Genomic DNA, 18,610 nt, shown 5'->3' with positions numbered 1-18,610 from the left:
GTTCTTTCATTTACAACCCGAGAAACGGGTGCTTGGGCAGGATAGATGTGTTCCCTAGAAGTCATCTGCTGGCCCCCTAGAAATCTCCTTATCGGAGCCAGCTGTAGTCTAATCAATCAGTCAATCGATGAATAGCATTTATTGAGCTTGGGGCAATACAACCTAATAGAGTTGATCCCTGCTTTCGTGGAACTTGCAATCTAGGTAAGACATTTTATTTATTATTATTATTGTGATATTTAAGTCCTTACTAAATGCCTAGAACTGTATTAAGCACTGGGGTAGACACAAGCTAATCAGATCCAACATGTGGCTCACAGTCTAAGTAGGAGGGAAGACAGGTATTGAATCCCCATTTTGCCGATGAGGAAACTGAGGCAGAGTGTTAAGTAATTTGCCCAGAGTTGCACAGCAGGCAATTGGCAGTCCCGGGATTAGAACTCAGGTCCTCCAACTCCAACTCACGGACTGTAAGCCCGTGATTAGACCGTGCGCCCGTCGAAGGGCAGGGACTGTCTCTATCTGTTACTGATTTGTACATTTCAAGCGCTTAGTACAGTGCTCTGCACATAGTAAGCGCTCAATAAATACCATTGAATGAATGAACTCCCAGACCCATTCTCTTGCCACTAGGCCAGGCTGCTTTCCAATCTTTTCAAAATGATTCCCTCTTTAATTGCCCCACACACTCCGCACCCAACCCCAGTGATGTGCCAAACCAGCAGGACAGCAGGGGAATTTACGTGCGTAGGTGTGTTCGGGATTTGAGATTTGGAGACGTCGTAGGCAGAGCAGCGAAACGGGGAGGGGACAGTGGGGACGCAAACTTAAAAGAGCAGCAGCATGGCGTAGTGGATAGGGCACAGGCCTGGGAGTCAGAAGGTCATGGGTTCCCATCCTGGCTCTTCCACCTGGCTGCTGTGCGACCTCGGGGAAGTCACTTCACTTCTCTGGCCCCACTTACCTCATCTGTAAAATGGGGATTGACCCTGTGAGCCCCACGTGGGACAGGGACTGTGTCCAACCCCATTTGCTTGTATCCACCCCAGCGTTTGATTCAGTGCCCGGCACGTAGAAAGCGCTTGCCAAATGCTATTATTATTATTGTTCTAAATGATTGATAAAGGACGTGAGGGTGAGTAGATCCGGGAGGCAGAGTGGGGAAGTTGGAGAAAGCTGGTGTAAGAAAATATAAAAACTGCCGATGGCAACGGGAAGAAATTTGTCACGTTGGTCCGTGAGAACAAGGGAATACGTCCAGTGGACATGAAAACCTAATAGGTAATGCAGGTAATGAACACTATTATTATTGCTATAGTTGCCATGAACATTTCTGACATATTAATCACTAGCTTTAGGATAAGCACTATATTAAGCCCTATGGAAAGATACAGCTATACGCTCTAATAACTGTCTTAATTATATGCGTGGGATATAATAATAGTAATAATAATAATAATGTTGGTATTTGTTAAGCACTTACTAGGTGCAGAGCACTGTTCTAAGCGCTGGGGTAGACACAGGGGAATCAGGTTGTGGGGCTCACAGTCTTCATCCCCATTTTACAGATGAGGCAACCGAGGCCCAGAGAAGTTAAGTGACTTGCCCCCAGTCACAAAGCCGATAAGTGGCCGAGCAGGGATTCAAACTCATGACCTCTGACTCCGAAGCCCGGGCTCTTTCCACTGAGCCACGTTAATGGGAGAATTAGGGAAGGGTCTTACCCACAGCATATGTTAATTTTTAGGAAGAAGCAGTGGTGGGCTTATGTGGGATGCTGGCCAAGGTTTTAGACTTAACTGCCTCCACTTTGGTCTTTCTCAATCAGTTCCTGCAGTACTCTGAGTTTCTCCGCGCTTTCGATACGGCGAAATAATAAGTGGCCGGTGGGTAAAACATTTCGGCAGGAATTTGTGATATAGGAATTTGTACCAAGAAATGACAGAGCCGATTATATCTACTCCCTAACCCATTATTTCCCATCGATCGCTAGTTACCGCGGCTGGATTTTCCTATACCACGAGAATCTTCAAGAAGACCCTGTGGAAGAGCTGTTGATCTCCGCAGCCACACAAACCCACAAGGATAGGATTTCACAATCGGTACATCAGTACAGAGAAGCAGCGTGGCTCAGTGGAAAGAGCACGGGATTGGGAGTCAGGGGTCATGGGTTCGAATCCCACTCTGCCACTTGCCAGCTGTGTGACCGTGGGCAAGTCACTCAACCTCTCTGCGCCTCAGTTACCTCAACTGTAAAACGGGGATTAAGACCGTGAGCCTCATGTGGGACGACCTAATTACCCTGTCTACCCCAGCGCTTAGAACAGTGCTCTGCATATAGTAAGCGCTTAATAAACACCAACATCATTATCATTATTACATGAAATCGAGATATAGGCATTCCGCATGGCAGAGCTATTACATGTTCCTTGAGAGCATGGAGGTACGGTGAAGGACTTCATTGTGGGGTACATTTTCTCCCAGATCTACTCGTTGAAGTGGGGATCGATTCCAGAATATCCAAAAGACGAATATGAAATTCCTTTACAAGCACTATCTCTGTAACATTGAACCACTAAGCTATGATGTAGTCTCCATTAAAGGGATTCAAAGCATCACATCACCACGTTAACTAAATAAGGAGTCGTAATAAGATGATTAGTCTTTGCAGGAGGCTGTGGAAGAAGCTTACTCTCCTGACTGTGTTTGTGGTTTTTCAACCTAATGGTATCGAGAAAAATGTGTCCAATTTAAGTTGAATAACAGCCTTCTTCTTTGCTTCATAAAACACCTGGTAGTCGGCTAAGACCTTCTGAGCATCACTGCGCATCACTGAACTTCTCTCTCTGTCAGGGCCTTCGTGTTTCATCATTTTTGAAAGCTCGTTGCTTTCTAGAAAATTGATGCAAGACTTTTTTATGGTATTTGTAAAGTGCTTATTATAGGTCAAGTACTCTTCTAAGCTCTGGAGTAGTGACAAGTTCATCAGACCGAATTTGGTCCCTGTCCCTCATGGGGCTCACCGTCGAAGTTAGAGAGACACCAGGTGTCGAATCATCATCTTGCAGTTGAGGAAACTGAGGCACAGGGAAGTCAAGTCACTTGCCCGAGGTCACACAACGGGTAAGTCGCGGGGCCAGTATTAGAACCCAGGCCCTCAGGCTCCCAGGCCTGTGCTCTTTCCACCAGGCCACGTTGATTCTAATCATTTTAATCCTAAAAACTTAGCTGGGGGTGAAGCTAAGAATCTACCCTTAGTGACGGTCTTCTACTTCACCACTGAGGACAAGGCTCCCTCTACTTCGAATGAAAGCAGCTCAGGATTGGTGTGAGGAAAAAGGTCTGAGATTTTAGGTGGCTTTAGTCAGCCTTTTCCACCTCACTGGGACAGATACAAGATAATCAGGTTGGACACCGTCCCTGTCCTACATACGGGGGACAGACGAGGAAACTGAGGCATGGAGAAATGAAGTGACTTGCCCAAGGCCACACCGAAGACAAGTGGCATAACTGGGATTAGAACCCGGGTCCTCTGACTCCCAGCCCTGTGCTCTTTCCCCTAGACCATCCTACTCTGGGGAAATGAGTCTGTTCCGCTCCTTTCTTTAATCCACTTATTCAGCTGGCTGTGCAATTTTTTCTGGGCCCTGACATTTTGGATTTGGAAAATAATCAGTTTTCTCTTGCTAAATACATTTTTTTCTCATCTATTATTTTTTTTTTAAAGCGCTCGGGTTATCAAAGAAAAGAAAGAAAACGCTGAAGTGTCTCACCTGGGTTCTGTTTGAGAAACATAGCATTATTCTTGGCTTATTATGTGACGGTAATCGCCCCCCTCTCCAGACCTCTGGTCCCACCCCTATCTCGATCTCCGTCCCACGAAGCGCACAAGGTAGAATCAAGGTGTCTTTGGGGGAATGGGGGAGAAGCGGGCAGAGCAAGCAGTGTGGTCTAGTGGTTAGAGCAAGGACCCTGGAGTCAGACGGACATGGGTTCTAATCCTGGCTCCGACACGCATTTGCTGTGTGACCTCAGGCGAGTCACTTAACTTCTCTGGGCCTCAGCTATCTCATAGAAAATGGGGATTAAGACTGGGAGCCCCGTGTGGGAAAGAGACTGTGTCCAACCTGATAAGCTTGCGTCTACCCCAGCATTTAGTACAGTGTCTGGCACACAGTGAGCACTTAACAATTGCAATTTAAAAAAAGGAATACAGGAGTATTTTTTAAGCACTTACTCTGTGCCAGACACTGTAGTAAGCACTGAAGGAGATACAAACCAATCAGGTTGGATGTAGGCCATATCCCATAAGGGGTTCATAGTCTTAATCTCCATTTTATGGGGGAGGTAACTGAGGCATAGAGAAGTTGTGACTTTCCCAAGGTTATACAGCAGACAAGTGCTTAAAAAATACTATTATCATTACTCCTGTATTCCTTTTTTCTTTTAATTGCAATTGTTAAGTGCTTACTATGTACCAGGCACTGTACTAAATGCTGGGGTAGATGCAAGCTTCTCAAGTTGGACACAGTCTCTTTCCCACACGGGGCTCCCAGTCTCAATCCCCATTTTCTAGGAGATAGCTGAGGCCCAGAGAAGTTAAGTGACTGGCCTGAGGTCACACAGCAGACAAGGAGAGGAGCCAGAATTAGAACCCACTCCCAGGCCCGTGCTCTAACCGCCTGCCACACTGCTTCTCTATTTCCCAGGAGAAATCGATCACCAGGAGAATGCTGCAATGAGAGACAGGCAGGAGAAGGAATAAAATGCCCAAAGTAAAACAACTATAGCCATCCATACATAAGGAATTACAAGATAATGGGATCATAGTACAGTGCTCTGCACATAGTGAGCGCTCAATAAATACTATTGAATGAATGAATGAATTTGAGCTGTTTACTTCCAAAATCAAAATTAATTCTTCTCTTGAAGGAAACAGATGTGCAAGAGTGAAAAAGGAAACAACTATTTCTTATTGCAAAGCCTTTTTAAAATCACATCTCTTCCAAGAAGCCTTCCCTGATTAAGCCCTCTTTTCCCCTACTCCCTATCCCTTCTGTGTCACCTACGCACTTGTCTCTGTACCCTTTAAGCACTTCGTATTCACCCCGCCCTCAGCTCCATAGGGCTTAGGTCCATATCCCCAATTTCCCTGCCCACATGGAACTTACAGTCTTCTGTAAGAGATGGCCTGCTAAGATGTTTAAATGCTGATATTTGGGGATTGTTTGCATGATAATTCTCTGACATTTCATCAGCTCTCTCAAAGAGCAACACTCCAGCGTCAGACGAAAGCTGAAAGCTTTTACATATTCCAAAGCCCTCAACATCCCGGGCGGTGGAGAACAGGGCTCGCCAAGACCTCTGTGCTGTGAATTACGCAGGTGGAGTTAGCCCGCACCTCAATTAACCGCATCAAACTTTCCGATTTCTTTTTCATCTCGGCCCCTTTCGCGCAGTATACAATTAGATTCTTAAAAAAAATATATATAGTCTTTTACAGCATCGTTCGTCTTCCTACGGGATCGATCATTTCCCATTGTGTCAGAGCACTAGTGGAAACAGCTGGACCGTGGCTGGTCTCCGCAGAGAGAATCGGTCATCTCTGTGGGAATCTCGGGGGTGTTTACATGCAGAACTACACCTCAACCTCTTTCTTAAGGCGGGGAGACTTGGAAAGGGTTACTCGGTATGCCTAACAAGTGTAAGGGAGCGGGCTTTTCTTGTGCTATTTATCCGACGAAGAAAACGGGGAGATTTAAAAAGAGGTTTCTACATACTCGGTGAAACTGCAGAAGTCTGAGAGTCAGGGGAACTGGGTTTTGATCCCAGCTCTGCCGCCTCTCCCAATTATTTTCACTCGTCATCATCATCATCATACCTCCTCAGTAAAACGGGGAGTAAAACTCTGAGCCCCATGGACCGTGTTCATCCTGATGAGCTTGCTTTAGCCCCAGCACTTATTACAGTGCTTGGCACAAAATAAGTGTCTAAAAGATACCAGTACCTGCCCCCTCCCTGCAAAAAACAAGTATTATTTAAAAAATAGACAAATGACCAACAACAACGACAACAGAAAAACACGGCTACGTCTTCCAGATCCCCAAGCGACTGAATCAGTCACATTTATTAGGGCTTATTGTGTGCAGAACCCTGTACTAAGTGCTTGGGAAAGTACTTAAAGTACAGTAATAATAATCATCATAATAATGTTGGTATTTGTTAAGCGCTTACTATGTGCAGAGCACTGCTCTAAGCGCCGGGGTAGATACGAGGTAATCAGGTTGCCCCACGTGAGGCTCACGGTCTTCATCCCCATTTTACAGATGAGGTAACTGAGGCCCAGAGAAGTGAAGTGACTTGCCCACAGTCACCCAGCTGACAAGTGGCAGAGCCGGTAAAACAGAGGTGGGAGGCCCGACCTCTGCCCAGAAGAAGCTTAGAGTCCTAAGCGGGAGACAGACATTAATAATAACAATTGTGATATGTGTTACGCACTTACTGTGTTCCAGGCACTGTATTGAGTGCTGGGGTAGATACAAGATGATTGGGTTAGGCACAGTTCCTACCCCAAATCGGGCCCGCAGTCTTCATCCCCATTTTACCGATGTGGTAACTGAGGCCCGGAGGAGTGAAGTGACTTGTCCAAGGTCACATAACGGACGTGAGGCGGAGCCAGGATTAGAACCCAGGTCTTTCTGACTCTCGGCTCCGTGCTGCTTCTCTTATATGAATGAATTACGGATAGGGAGGTTTGTGCTGCGGGGCTGAGGAAGGGAAGAACAGAGGGGGCACGCAAGCTCACGGCACTACTCCTCCAAGAGGGTAAATGTTTCGGTGTCTCCCGGCCTCGGGGTTAGCAGGGTGTCCCGTGACCCAGATCGTCAACTCAATTCAATCTCTCCCCGCAGCTTCGTGGCCAAAGAAAGGATGAAGTTTAAAAACTCCCTCCTACGGCTCTCGGGTCTCTCTTCCCACACTCGCCTCACCCCTGGCGCCGTTACTGACCCATGCTAAGCTAAACTAAAGGATGATAAGTTTGCTGCTTCTGCCCTTTTCCTCAGGGGCTGCCCATTATCCCATCAAACATCAGGAACCATTTCTGGGGGATATCTGTCAGCCGACGAGGGCCTTCGGAACAAATGAAATGGGCAGCGAATTACAGAAATGTCATTCTCTAAAGGAAATGGATGAAGGCTTTTGTTCTCCAATAATAAATAGATGCCACAGGCTTATAACACTATTTTTATATTAAATGTGACAGGGTTACTATTTCCAGTTCATTAAGGGAACAGCTTGAAAACTATTTTTTTTCTGGTCCTTAAAAAAAATTGTTTCTTTTCCCCTAGTAATAAATACACACACTGGCTGGCAATGTAGCCGCCTGGTCATACATCATGATTAATTTCAAGGTTCTTGGGCCGGTGATTAGTTAGAAAAATGAACAGGGCAGAATTTGGGGGGATGTTTTCAAGAATGTAAATGGATTAAGTCATTACTGATGAGAAAATAAGAAGTAATCCCCCTCCGCCCTCTGCTTAATCGCAACGTATTAGGTTTTTTGGTTTGTTCTTAAATCCAGGTCCTAGGGAGTACGGTATAACCGGACAGTGTGATAAATATCTCGCGGGCAAAGGTCAAGCAAAGGAATAATAACTCACTTCCTTAAATGAATTCTTCAAAGTAAATCCTTGGTGGTTAATAGCAGTGAACAGAGGTCAGGATGGAAGTATCCCTGGCTACAGAATAAAGTTTATGTGCTTACACTCCTGGAGAATTACTCTGACCACTCATCATTATCCTCCTCGAAGATGAGTTCCAGATAAACCGCCTATTATTTTTCAAAATATAGGGCATTTCACTTTAGGAGTACCTGACTGCTAACGGCATGGAGCCATTTTATAGGAAGGCAGCAAGCAATTTTTTTCCTTAAACCGGGTTCAATGGCCTGGGATGGAGATGACTTGAAAAGTCGGCCCCCGTCCCGCCTTCGGGTTCGAAGGGATTGTTTCAGATCACATTCGTCAACTGCCGAAACTTGGTGGAGCTGTACTTTCCCAAGTGCTCAGTTCAGTGCTCAGCACACAGTGAGTGCTCGGTGAATACCAGTGATTGATTGAGAACTGTCTCACACGCATTTGATTTACAGTATGTTTTGCTCTCTCTCTTTTTTCATGGTATTTATTAAACACTTACTACGCGCCAGGCACTGTCCTAAGCACTAGAAGCAGCGTAGACCAATGGAAAGAGCACAGGCTTGGGAATCAGAAGTCGTGGGTTCTAATCCAGACTCTGCCACCTGTTCGCTGTCTGACTTGGGGCAAGTCACTTAACTTCTCTGGTCCTCAGTTACCTCATCTGTAAAATGGAGATTAAGATTGTGAGCCCCCACGTGGGACAACCTGCTAACCTTACATCCATCCCAGTGCTTAGAACAGTGCGGGACATACGGTAAGCGCTTAACAAATACCATATTATTTACGAGGTAATCAGGTTGGACACTGGACGTGGACCACTTGGGGCTCACAGTCTTAATCCCCATTTTACAGATGAGGTAACCGAAGTTCAGAGACGTGAACTGATCTGCCCAAGGCCACCCAACGGATCACTGGTGGAGCTGGGATTAGAATCCAGGTCCTTCTGACTCCCAGGCCCGTGGTCCATCCACTAGGCCGTGCTCAATCATCAGCGTCGCGTAGCAACTGTTCCGTTGCAACAAAAAACGTCACACAGTGTCGATTTTACACGCGAGTAATAAGAAGGGAATCGTCTAAACTATATTAATTAGTGGCATGTAACAGCAAGCCAAGATTAGATTAGATTTTACTTTTATTCTTCCAACCAAATCTAATTTGCACAGCAGCAGATCATTTAAAGAAAACCTTTCATTCTGCCTCCCTGTTTCAGGATTTGAGGCTTGTATTCTGGGCCTCTGTTCAAACCCTCAGGTGGGCCCAAACAGGAAAAGAATAAAAGAAATACGTCCTGGACATGAGCAACAGATTCTAGTAGTAATAATAATAATGATGATGATAATTACAGTTTTCATTAAGCACTTACCATGTGCCAAGCACTGTACTAACTGCTGGGATCGAGACAGGATATGCAGGTTAGACAGAGTCTGTCTCCTACGTGGGGTTCACAGTCTGAGTAGGAGAGAGGACAGGTATTGAATCCCCATTTTGCAGATGAGGGAACGGAGGCCCAGAGAAGTGAAATGACTTGCCTAAGGTCACAGACCAGACAAGCGGAGGATCTGTGATTAAAACTGAAGTCCTCTGACTCCCAAGCCCGTGCTTTTTCCAGCAGGCAACGCCGCTTCTTCATCTTCTTCTATTCCTTTGGATTGTGAGTCCGCTGAGGAGAAGGACCCTATTTACTTCCCACCTGTGTATTCTCTTCCAGAGCTCAACAGACTGCTCTGCCCACGGTAAGAGCCTAATAAATTCTAATGTTAATGTTGGTATTTTTTTAAGCGCTTACTATGTGCAGAGCACTGGGGGGATACAGTAACAGATACAAATAACTGCAGCTATTTGGTAGGCGCTTACTATGTGCCAGGCACTGTACTAAGTAATAATATTGGTATTTGTTAAGCGCTTACTCTGTGCAGAGCACTGTTCTAAGTGCTGGGGGGATACAAGGTGATCAGGTTGTCCCTCATGGGGCTCACAGCCTTCATCCCCATTTTACAGCTGAGGGAACTGAGGCCCAGAGAAGTGAAGCGACTTGCCCAAAGTCACACAGCTGGCAAGCGGCAGAGCCGGGATTAGAACCCATGACCTCTGACTCCCAAGCCCGGGCTCTTTCCACTGAGCCACGCTGCCTCTCCAATCAATCAATTCTACTTCTTCTTCAATCAGTTCTACTCCTACTCGCTCACTCGCTTCTTCTCTCCGTCGCTCAGTGATTTTTCCTGTGTGCTTACTGCATTGCAGATGACTGAATTAAGCGCTTGGAAGATAACAACTGAGTTGTAAGACAGGAACCCTGCCCTCCCAGACTTCTCTTGGGGGCACTTTCAAACAATTCATTCATTCAGTAGTATTTATTGAGCGCTTACTATGTGCAGAGCACCGGACTAAGCGCTCGGGATGGACAAATCGGTAACAGATCGAGACAGTCCCTGCCCTCTGACGGGCGCACGGTCTAATCGGGGGAGACGGACCGACAAGGACAGTAGCAATAAATGGAATCAAGGGGATGAACATCTCATTAAAACAATAGCAAATAAATAGAATCAAGGCGACGTACATTTCATGAACAAAATCAAATCGCTCCTATTTATTGAGCACCTACTAAATGAACCAGTCTCTCAATCCGTGTTTACTATTTGGTGCTCCCAAGAGCGCAAGCTGTCTGCTTAGCAACGTATCTGCTAATTCTGTTATAGTGTACTCTCCCAAGATCTTACACTACAACAGAATTAGGGGATCTTGGGAGAGTACACTACAACAGAATTAGCAGACAAGTTCCCTGCCCATAACAAACTCACAGTTTAGACGACTTCACCCACTGATCCACTCTGAAGATGTGACACAAAAACAACTGGGTGAGATTCCAAATAGCTTGTGAAGAACACAGCTGAAAAGGAAACGGAAGGAAATTTCTCTAGCGGATCTCTAAAAACTGGCTTACTGAAATTTGGATCCTTTATCCCGAAAAGTTTGTTTTATTCGTTCATTCAATAGTACTTATGGAGCGCTTACTCTGTGCAGAGCACTGTACTAAGCGCTCGGAATGGACAAATCGGTAACAGATAGAGACGGTCCCTGCCCTTCGACGGGTTTACGGTCTAATCGGGGGAGACGGACGGACGAGGACGATGGCGAAAAATAGAGTCGAGGGGAAGAACGTCTCGTAAAAACAATAGCAAATAAATAGAATCGAGGCGATGGACATCTCATTAACATTTTAGTGGGCATGCGGATAAGAATCCTAAGCACTTCAGTCAATCAGTTGTATCTGTTGAGCACTTACTGTGTGCTGGGGAGAGTAAAATATAACAATAAAACAGACACATTTCCTGTCCATAATGAGTTTACAGTCCAGAGGGAGAATGGGGAGATTGCAATAGAAGGCGGCATGATCATCGTCAGTTCCCACAAGGGATTTTCAATCTAGAGCAGTGAAGCAGTGAATAATGATAGTAATAACAATAACTGCAGCATTTGTTAAGCACTTACTATGTGCCAGGCACCGTACTAAGTAGTAATATTGGTATTTGTTAAGCGCTTACTCTGTGCAGAGCACTGTTCTAAGCGCTGGGGGAGATACGGGGTCATGAGGTCGTCCCACGTGAGGCTCACAGTTAATCCCCATTTTCCAGATGAGGGAACTGAGGCCCAGAGAAGTGAAGTGCCTCGCCCACAGTCACACAGCTAAGTGGCAGAGCTGGGATTCGAACTCATGACCTCTGACTCCCAAGCCCGGGCTCTTTCCACTGGGCCACGCTGCTTACTGGGTTGGATACAAGCAAATCGGGTGGGACATAGTCCATGTCCCACGTGGAGCTCACAATCTCAATTCCCATTCTCCGGATGAGGTAACTAAGGCCCACGGAAGTGAAGTGGCTTCCCCGAGGTCACATAGCGGACAAGTGCTGGAGTAACCATAAACTCACTACTTTTCATGGCACTTATTCGTACAATTCTATTGGTATGTTCTTTCCTGCTATTTACAAACTAGTTTAAGCTCCTTTCGAGCAGGGAATGTATCAGTCATTCATTCATTCATTCATTCATGTGCAGAGCACTGTACTAAGCGCTCAGGAATGTACAAGTCGGTAACAGATCGAGACGGTCCCTGCCCTCTGACGGGCGCACGGTCTGATCGGGGGAGACGGACGGACGAGGACAGCGGCGATAAATAGAATCGAGGGGAAGAGCATCTCGTTAAAACAATAGCAAGTAAATAGGATCAAGATAGCAATTAAATAGAACTCGCGACCCTACTGCATTGTACTTCCCCAAGTCCTTAGTTATTGCTCTGCACACACCGAGTGCTCGCTAAATATTATTGATCGACTGGTGTAAAGGTGCAAGAGAGAGCCAAAGTAGGAGCTTCCAGCTGCCGGTCTGCAGTATTTCACTACTGCCCGCTGCAGCTTTAGACGTGCCACAGAGCCGGATGCAGTGTTATTCCCTGCCTGTTTAGGCTGAAATCTGACAGGAGGTGAATGTTCTTTGCTTTTCCCTGGAGTTCGCTGTGTTCCTGCTTGAGATAGAAAGCACATAGGCAACTTGATCTTGGTGCGTGTGCGTGTGCATAAAATCAAGTGAAATGAAGTCTGTATGGGGTAGGTTGCCTTAGCAGAGTGGCTAGAGCACGGGCCGGGGACTCAGAAGGTAATAATCATAATAATGTTGGTATTTGTTAAGCGCTCACTATGTGCGGAGCGCCGTTCTAGGCGCCGGGGGAGATACAGGGTGATCGGGTCGTCCCACGCGAGGCTCACCGTCAATCCCCATTTTCCAGATGAGGTCACTGAGGCCCAGAGAAGCGATGTGACTCGCCCACGGTCACCCAGCTGACGAGTGGCAGAGCCGGGAGTCGAAATCACGACCTCTGACTCCCAAGCCCGGGCTCCTTCCACTGAGTCACGCTGCTTCCCGGTCACGGTTTCTAATCCAAGCTCCGCCACCTGTCTGCTTTGTGACCCTGGGCAAGTCACTTCACCTCGTCTGCGCCTCAGTTCCCTCATCTGTAAACTGAGATTGAGACTGTGAGCCCCTCATGGGGCAGGGACTGTGTCCAACCTGATGTGCTTGTTTCCACCCCAGTGCTTGTATCCACCAAGTATAAAGATGTTGCACTGTACTCTCCCAAGTGCTCAGTACAGTGCTCTGCATACAGTAAATGCTGAATAAATGACTGAATATGCACAGAAAGGGTGAGGGTGGGGTGAGCATATAGGTTTTTCGGGTGTATAGCCCCGCGTGGATGTCTGAGGACAAAGAGCGGTGCACGTGACGGGGGGTGTGTGTGTGTGTGTCCGTGAGAATGGGTGAGTGTGTGCGTGGCTCAGTGGAAAGAGCCCGGGCTTCGGAGTCGGAGGTTGTGAGTTCGACTCCCGGCTCTGCCACTTGTCAGCTGTGCGACTGCGGGCGAGTCACTTCACTTCTCTGTGCCTCAGTTCCCTCGTCTGGAAAATAGGGATTAAAAGTGTGTGAGCCCCACGTGGGACAACCTGAATACCCTGTATCTCCCCCAGCGCTTAGAACAGTGCTCGGCACCTAGTCAGCGCTTAACAAATACCAAATACCAACAGTATTATTATATTCAGTCACGATGGTGTTTGCTAAGTGCTTACTAGGTGCCAGGCACTGCTCTAAGCACTGGGGTTGATACAAGATATTCAGGTTGGACACAGTCTTCACATTCTTAATTCCTGCTTTACCAATGAGGGAACTGAGGCACAGGGAAGTGAAGTGACTTGCCCGAGGCCACGCAGCAGACAAGGGGACTATTCATTCCGTGGGGGTTTTTTTGAGTGCTTAGTGTGGGCAGAGCACTGTACTAAGCTCTTGGGAGCGTACGATTCAACAGTAGAAGGAAACATTCCCCGCTCACAATAAACTTACATTCTAGAGGGAGAGACAGACAATATGGTTAAATAAATAAATATTTGCACACGAGCTCCGAGGAGCTGGGCGGGGGGGGGATGAATAAAAGAAGCAAGTCAGATCAGAACCTAGGTCCTTCTGACTCCCCGGCCCATGCTCTATCCACTAGGCCGCAATGCTTCTGTGCCTCAGTTCCCTCATCTGGAAAAAATGGGGATTAAGACTAGGAGCCCGGTGTTGGTTAGAGACTGTGTCCGACGTGATTATCTCGAATCTACCCCGACGCTTATTACAGCGCCTGGCACCCAGTAAGTGCTTAGCGAGTACCATTCAAAAAAAAGAAATTAAAAATCATCCCCACTGAGCAGCCCAACAGGTGACGAGAAGGGCTGCGGGTGGGAATTCGTTCATTCACTCATTCTGTCGTATTTATTGTTTACCGTGTGCAGGGCACTGTACTAAGCGCTTGGGAAAGTACAAGAATAAACAGTGACACACACTGCCCACAAAGAACTCACAGGGAACGGAGGGTGTTCCAGTATCAGGGTGGGGTGGGGAACGAAGCCCTGCCTGTGAGGACCACGACGTCCTACCTGAGCGTTTTTCCGAGCTGGGGCCTGGCGTTTCGGCTGGGCACGGCTCGAAAAGTGTGTCATCACAGTGTGCCATCACCCCCATCCTCCCCCACCCCGGAGGGGGGGCTCGGCTGCCCGGACTAAATCCTCAACCGGCGGCTCCTCGCCGCTCCTCCGCACACGCCACACGGAGGCCCCGCAGAGAAATCAGCATGCCACCGAGAAAGCATCCTCTCCTCCGGAATAAAAATTAATATTACTTGTCATATTTCATGTCTGAGCTCTTTTCATGCTCCATCCTCTGGTAATGAGGGCTAAATTACCAATATTAGTAGATTTTCATGGCTAGCACAGAAAGCGCTGTTACCAGAATAAATGTTTGCCTTTTGCTTCTGTTGGACACAGGCTTTGCTAATGCAGCTTTGCTAATTATTTCTAAATAGGCAATAATCTGCATCCCCTAGCGCGGGGTAGTGGATTGCCCACGTACCTGGTATTTCCCTTATTTACATGTTTTACAACTTTATCAACTACACTAATTACACTCTGAGCACTGTTTAAAATTTTCTGTTAATAGAGATACAATGATGCACCAGAGGATATGTATTTATGCCATAATTACGCCTCTGTTCCTACGATGCAGTTTCCAATTAGCTGTCTACGGTGGCACAGGCAGCTGCCTGGTATTCTAAAGCAGGGAAACATCTGTACGGGGGATGATATGCTCACATGGATTTTTTTTTTTTAAGCCTAGAAATTTACACCCAGGGGAGTGCAGAGAAATAGGGGTCTGTCATGTGTCGAGGTGATTAGAAATCCTCACCATGGTAACATTGAAACCGCCATGTCACAGTCACAGAGTGAGGGGGTACATGTGCAGATGAAGGCCCGAAAAACATTCGCTTTTTGTTCTTTTTAAGCTTCGGCATTTCCCGACTTCACCCCCTCCTCCTCCGCGGCATCCTTTGCCTCTTGAGCCCCAAAGGGCGGGTGACGGGCCCAGAATCCAGAGTCCGTGAGAGGTCGGGCCAGCGAGTGGTTATGGACGCTAGCCGCTTCGATCACAGCGATTCCTGCTTTCGGGAAAAGAGCTTGAGGGCGGGGTGCTACGAAAAACGTCACAATTTCAGGACTTGGGATCTTATAGTGAGCACCCAGTTTAGTCTTTCTTCTTAAGCCTCATTAAACAGTTTCAATTTCTGACTGAGCAGTTGGCTAACACAAATTATATGCTGGTTTTAGACTGTTGGCTCCTATAAACTGTAAGCTCCCTGTGGGCAGGGAACCTGCCTACTGACTCTATTATACTGTAACCTCCCAAACGTTTAGTACTGTGCTTTGCACACACTAAGCCCTTAATAAATCCCACTGATTGATATTAATTAGCAAAGAGAAGGGGGATGGAGGAAGGCCTGTTAGACTGAATTTTCTCCTTTTTCTTAATGGTGGCTTCTTGGATGGCTTTGTGTGCATGTGTGCCTGTGTGTGTGTGTGTTGAAGGAGATTCAGTCAAACACTTTCACAATATTTTCCCAGCGGACGAAGATGCGTTTACTGCATTCCTGAGACGGAGACTTTTTACTACAAAAGAAAACACAGTCGCTGTTCCGATCTCATCCTCAGTTCACGCCCTGCTTTTGTTCTCGCTTTAAAACACCCAAGACGGCGTTATTTATTGAAAAGTCAATTTTGAAGGGAAAAAAAAACTCAGCGGAGGGGTGAAATTATCATAATGACTCCAGCTCTAAAAGTAGGGGTTAGAGTGGAAATGATGGAAGAGAAAAATTCTTCTGTTATCAAGGGAGACCTGCAGCAGAACCTACATTAAGTCATTTCACCTCGTGATGCCATTCTACAATTTCCAAGGACGCAATGCAGGGAGGGTTCACTGAGTGTCTTGTCAACTTCTGAGGCTAAACCCTGAGTTGAGTCTATTTTCTATTTATTGTAAAAGCTTTCATTTCTAATTTTTGTGCAGAAAAGAGAAATATTCCCTTTGGATTTGGAACCTCTGGGCACTAAGTATTGGCCCTACCCTCAGTTTACCACCCTTATGTACATATCTACGTATTCTAAATTAAAATTGGGTATTTGTATCGATGTCTGGCTCTCCCAGACTGTAAGCTCTCTATGGGCAGGGAATGTGTCTACAAACTCTATTTTATTATAACTCTCAAGGGCTTAGCACAGTGCTCCATACTTAATCAATGCTCAGTAAATACCACTGATTGATTTGATTGAAAAAGCAAAGAAAGGATACTGCTGGAAGTCCTGGTAAGTTCACAAGAATCAACATATGAATATGAAGAAGTGGAAAGGGAAATGAATGCGTGCTCACTGCGAGCAGGGAATGTGTCTCCCGATTCTTATACCTGTACTCTCCCAAGTGCTTAGTACACAACGTAAACACTCGGTAAATCCGATGGATTGATTAATCGACTGATTGGAAACAGCAGTCTTGAAGGATCTTGTGAGAAGGTACAAGACTCCTTCAATGACGGATTCCCTATCTCTTCTTCCAAAATCCAAGTCCTTCCAAAATTTCTCCAGCAGGGAAAAGGCGATTTTGAAATGATACTCTCCACTGCCTCAGCGGCTTTCACAGATCTATCTGCGATGTCGCATCCATTAGCAATGCAACCCCTCAACTCCTCATCAACAAAGTGGGGCCATAAAGCGACCTCGATGTGTCTACTACATTCAATCCTCAAACATTCTGTGACTAGTAAAAAAAGATTCGCTTTCAATCTGGCACTCCCAGGTACCGAGGGGATTAGTGACTTAAGTATCTCTCAAGGAGAACTGGAGAGTCACCTTCGCTTCCGGCTTCTTTACCGGGAAGGAAACTGCACGATTCCGAGTGTCTTAAGCTGTGATTCCCTTTGGTCCTCGCCACCGTGGTCCGGTATATGTACGATGCTGAAAAGCCTCTGACGGTTAGTGCGGGAGGGCGGAGTTTATCTGATAAACAAGTCTTTTTTTGGAGCCTGCAAATGCTCCCACTGTGAAGCATTAAATGTGCCCCCTCTAAGATATCCAGAATGGGGTTCCGGTTGAGCGGCCACGGGCCGATAAGCTCCATACTGCACTGAATGCTGTTTGCCCACATACTAATGTTAAACAAAAGAACCACAGACAGCAGAGAAAGCATGCGGGTCGGACAACTAAATGGCTTAAACCCTTTAGGCAGCCTTCTGAAGAGGAAAGGCATAAAAGAGGATGATATGAGCTTTTCTGCAGAATTGTTCTGTTTCTTATCCCCGTTAAGAAAATGATGGGCAGCACCTTGCTCAACTGTCTTCTCAGGACAGCCTCGGTTAATTTGGGACGCTACTCCTTAGCGATACATCTATGTTATTTACAGATTATGAGCCTAATCATGGATAATGAAAAAAAAAACCACATAATAATGACAAACCTCCCTCTCCTGCATCCGAACACTGGCCTCGTGATTTGTCTCCACGAGTTCCCAAGACCATAACACCCTGTCGCCAGACAAACTCATGGTCGGATTAAAATTTCACAGTCTTCCATTAAAACTTTGTTAGCTTTCATTTGCGAGAACTCCATTTCCAGGGAACCAGAGACAGTTTAGTGATCGAGCCTCAACCAAGTGCACTGTTGTGACAACATGAAAACAGCTGATGAGTAAACCAATCCAATTTCTAACACCAACAACATATGAATCACCGTTTTAGGGGCTGGGAATTGAGGTAGGAGGGTTGGGTTGGGCCTGGGTCTTCTCTTCCCTGCCTTTCTTTCTCCCCTCTCTCTCTGGCTCTGATTGTGCCTCTCCCTCCTCTCCTTTTGACCAACCCCATGCTCTCCTTTCTCTCTTTGCCTCTTCCCTCGTCTCTCCCTTATGTCGGTTTCTCTCAGTCCCACTTTGCTCCCCCCCTTTTCCCTTTTCCCCCACCCCTTTGCCCTCCCATCTTTCTCTTTCTCTCTTCTCTCTCCCCTCCTTATCTGTCTCTCCCCCTCCTTTCCCGCCCATTCCCTCAGCCTGCCTTTTCTCTCTTCTGCTTTCTCCTCCTCTCCTTCTCTCTCTCCCTCTCTTTTTCTCTTCCCCCCTCCTTCCTTCTTTCCTTCACTCTTGTCCTTTTTCCTGGCTCCCTCCCACAGCTTCTCCTTCCTTCCTGCAGACACTCCAGCTGTGATTCTCTGAATGACTCAGAGGAGGTGGAGAGAAAGCTCAGATGAGCTGTCATGCTGGGCCATGCCCGCCACTAGAAAAATGATCACCTCTGGCAGGACCTAAAATGCCGAGAAAGCCTTGGATCCGAGGGGCCGCTGCTGGCTGGAGACAGGAAAGGCAGGAGGAGGGAGAATAAGCATTCCGACAATTAAAAACAAAGGATTACCTTTGAGGGAAAGTGAGGTAAAATGCCATGCGGTGTTACTTTGGCATCTTCCTGTGGTTTTACCTCATCAGGCAGGAAATGAAAATTCATCTCATAGCAACCCTGCCCA

The sequence above is a fragment of the Ornithorhynchus anatinus genome, chromosome 19, assembly GCF_004115215.2.
Source record: "Ornithorhynchus anatinus isolate Pmale09 chromosome 19, mOrnAna1.pri.v4, whole genome shotgun sequence".
Lineage (NCBI taxonomy): Eukaryota > Metazoa > Chordata > Mammalia > Monotremata > Ornithorhynchidae > Ornithorhynchus > Ornithorhynchus anatinus.
This window is presented reverse-complemented; position numbering follows the sequence as displayed.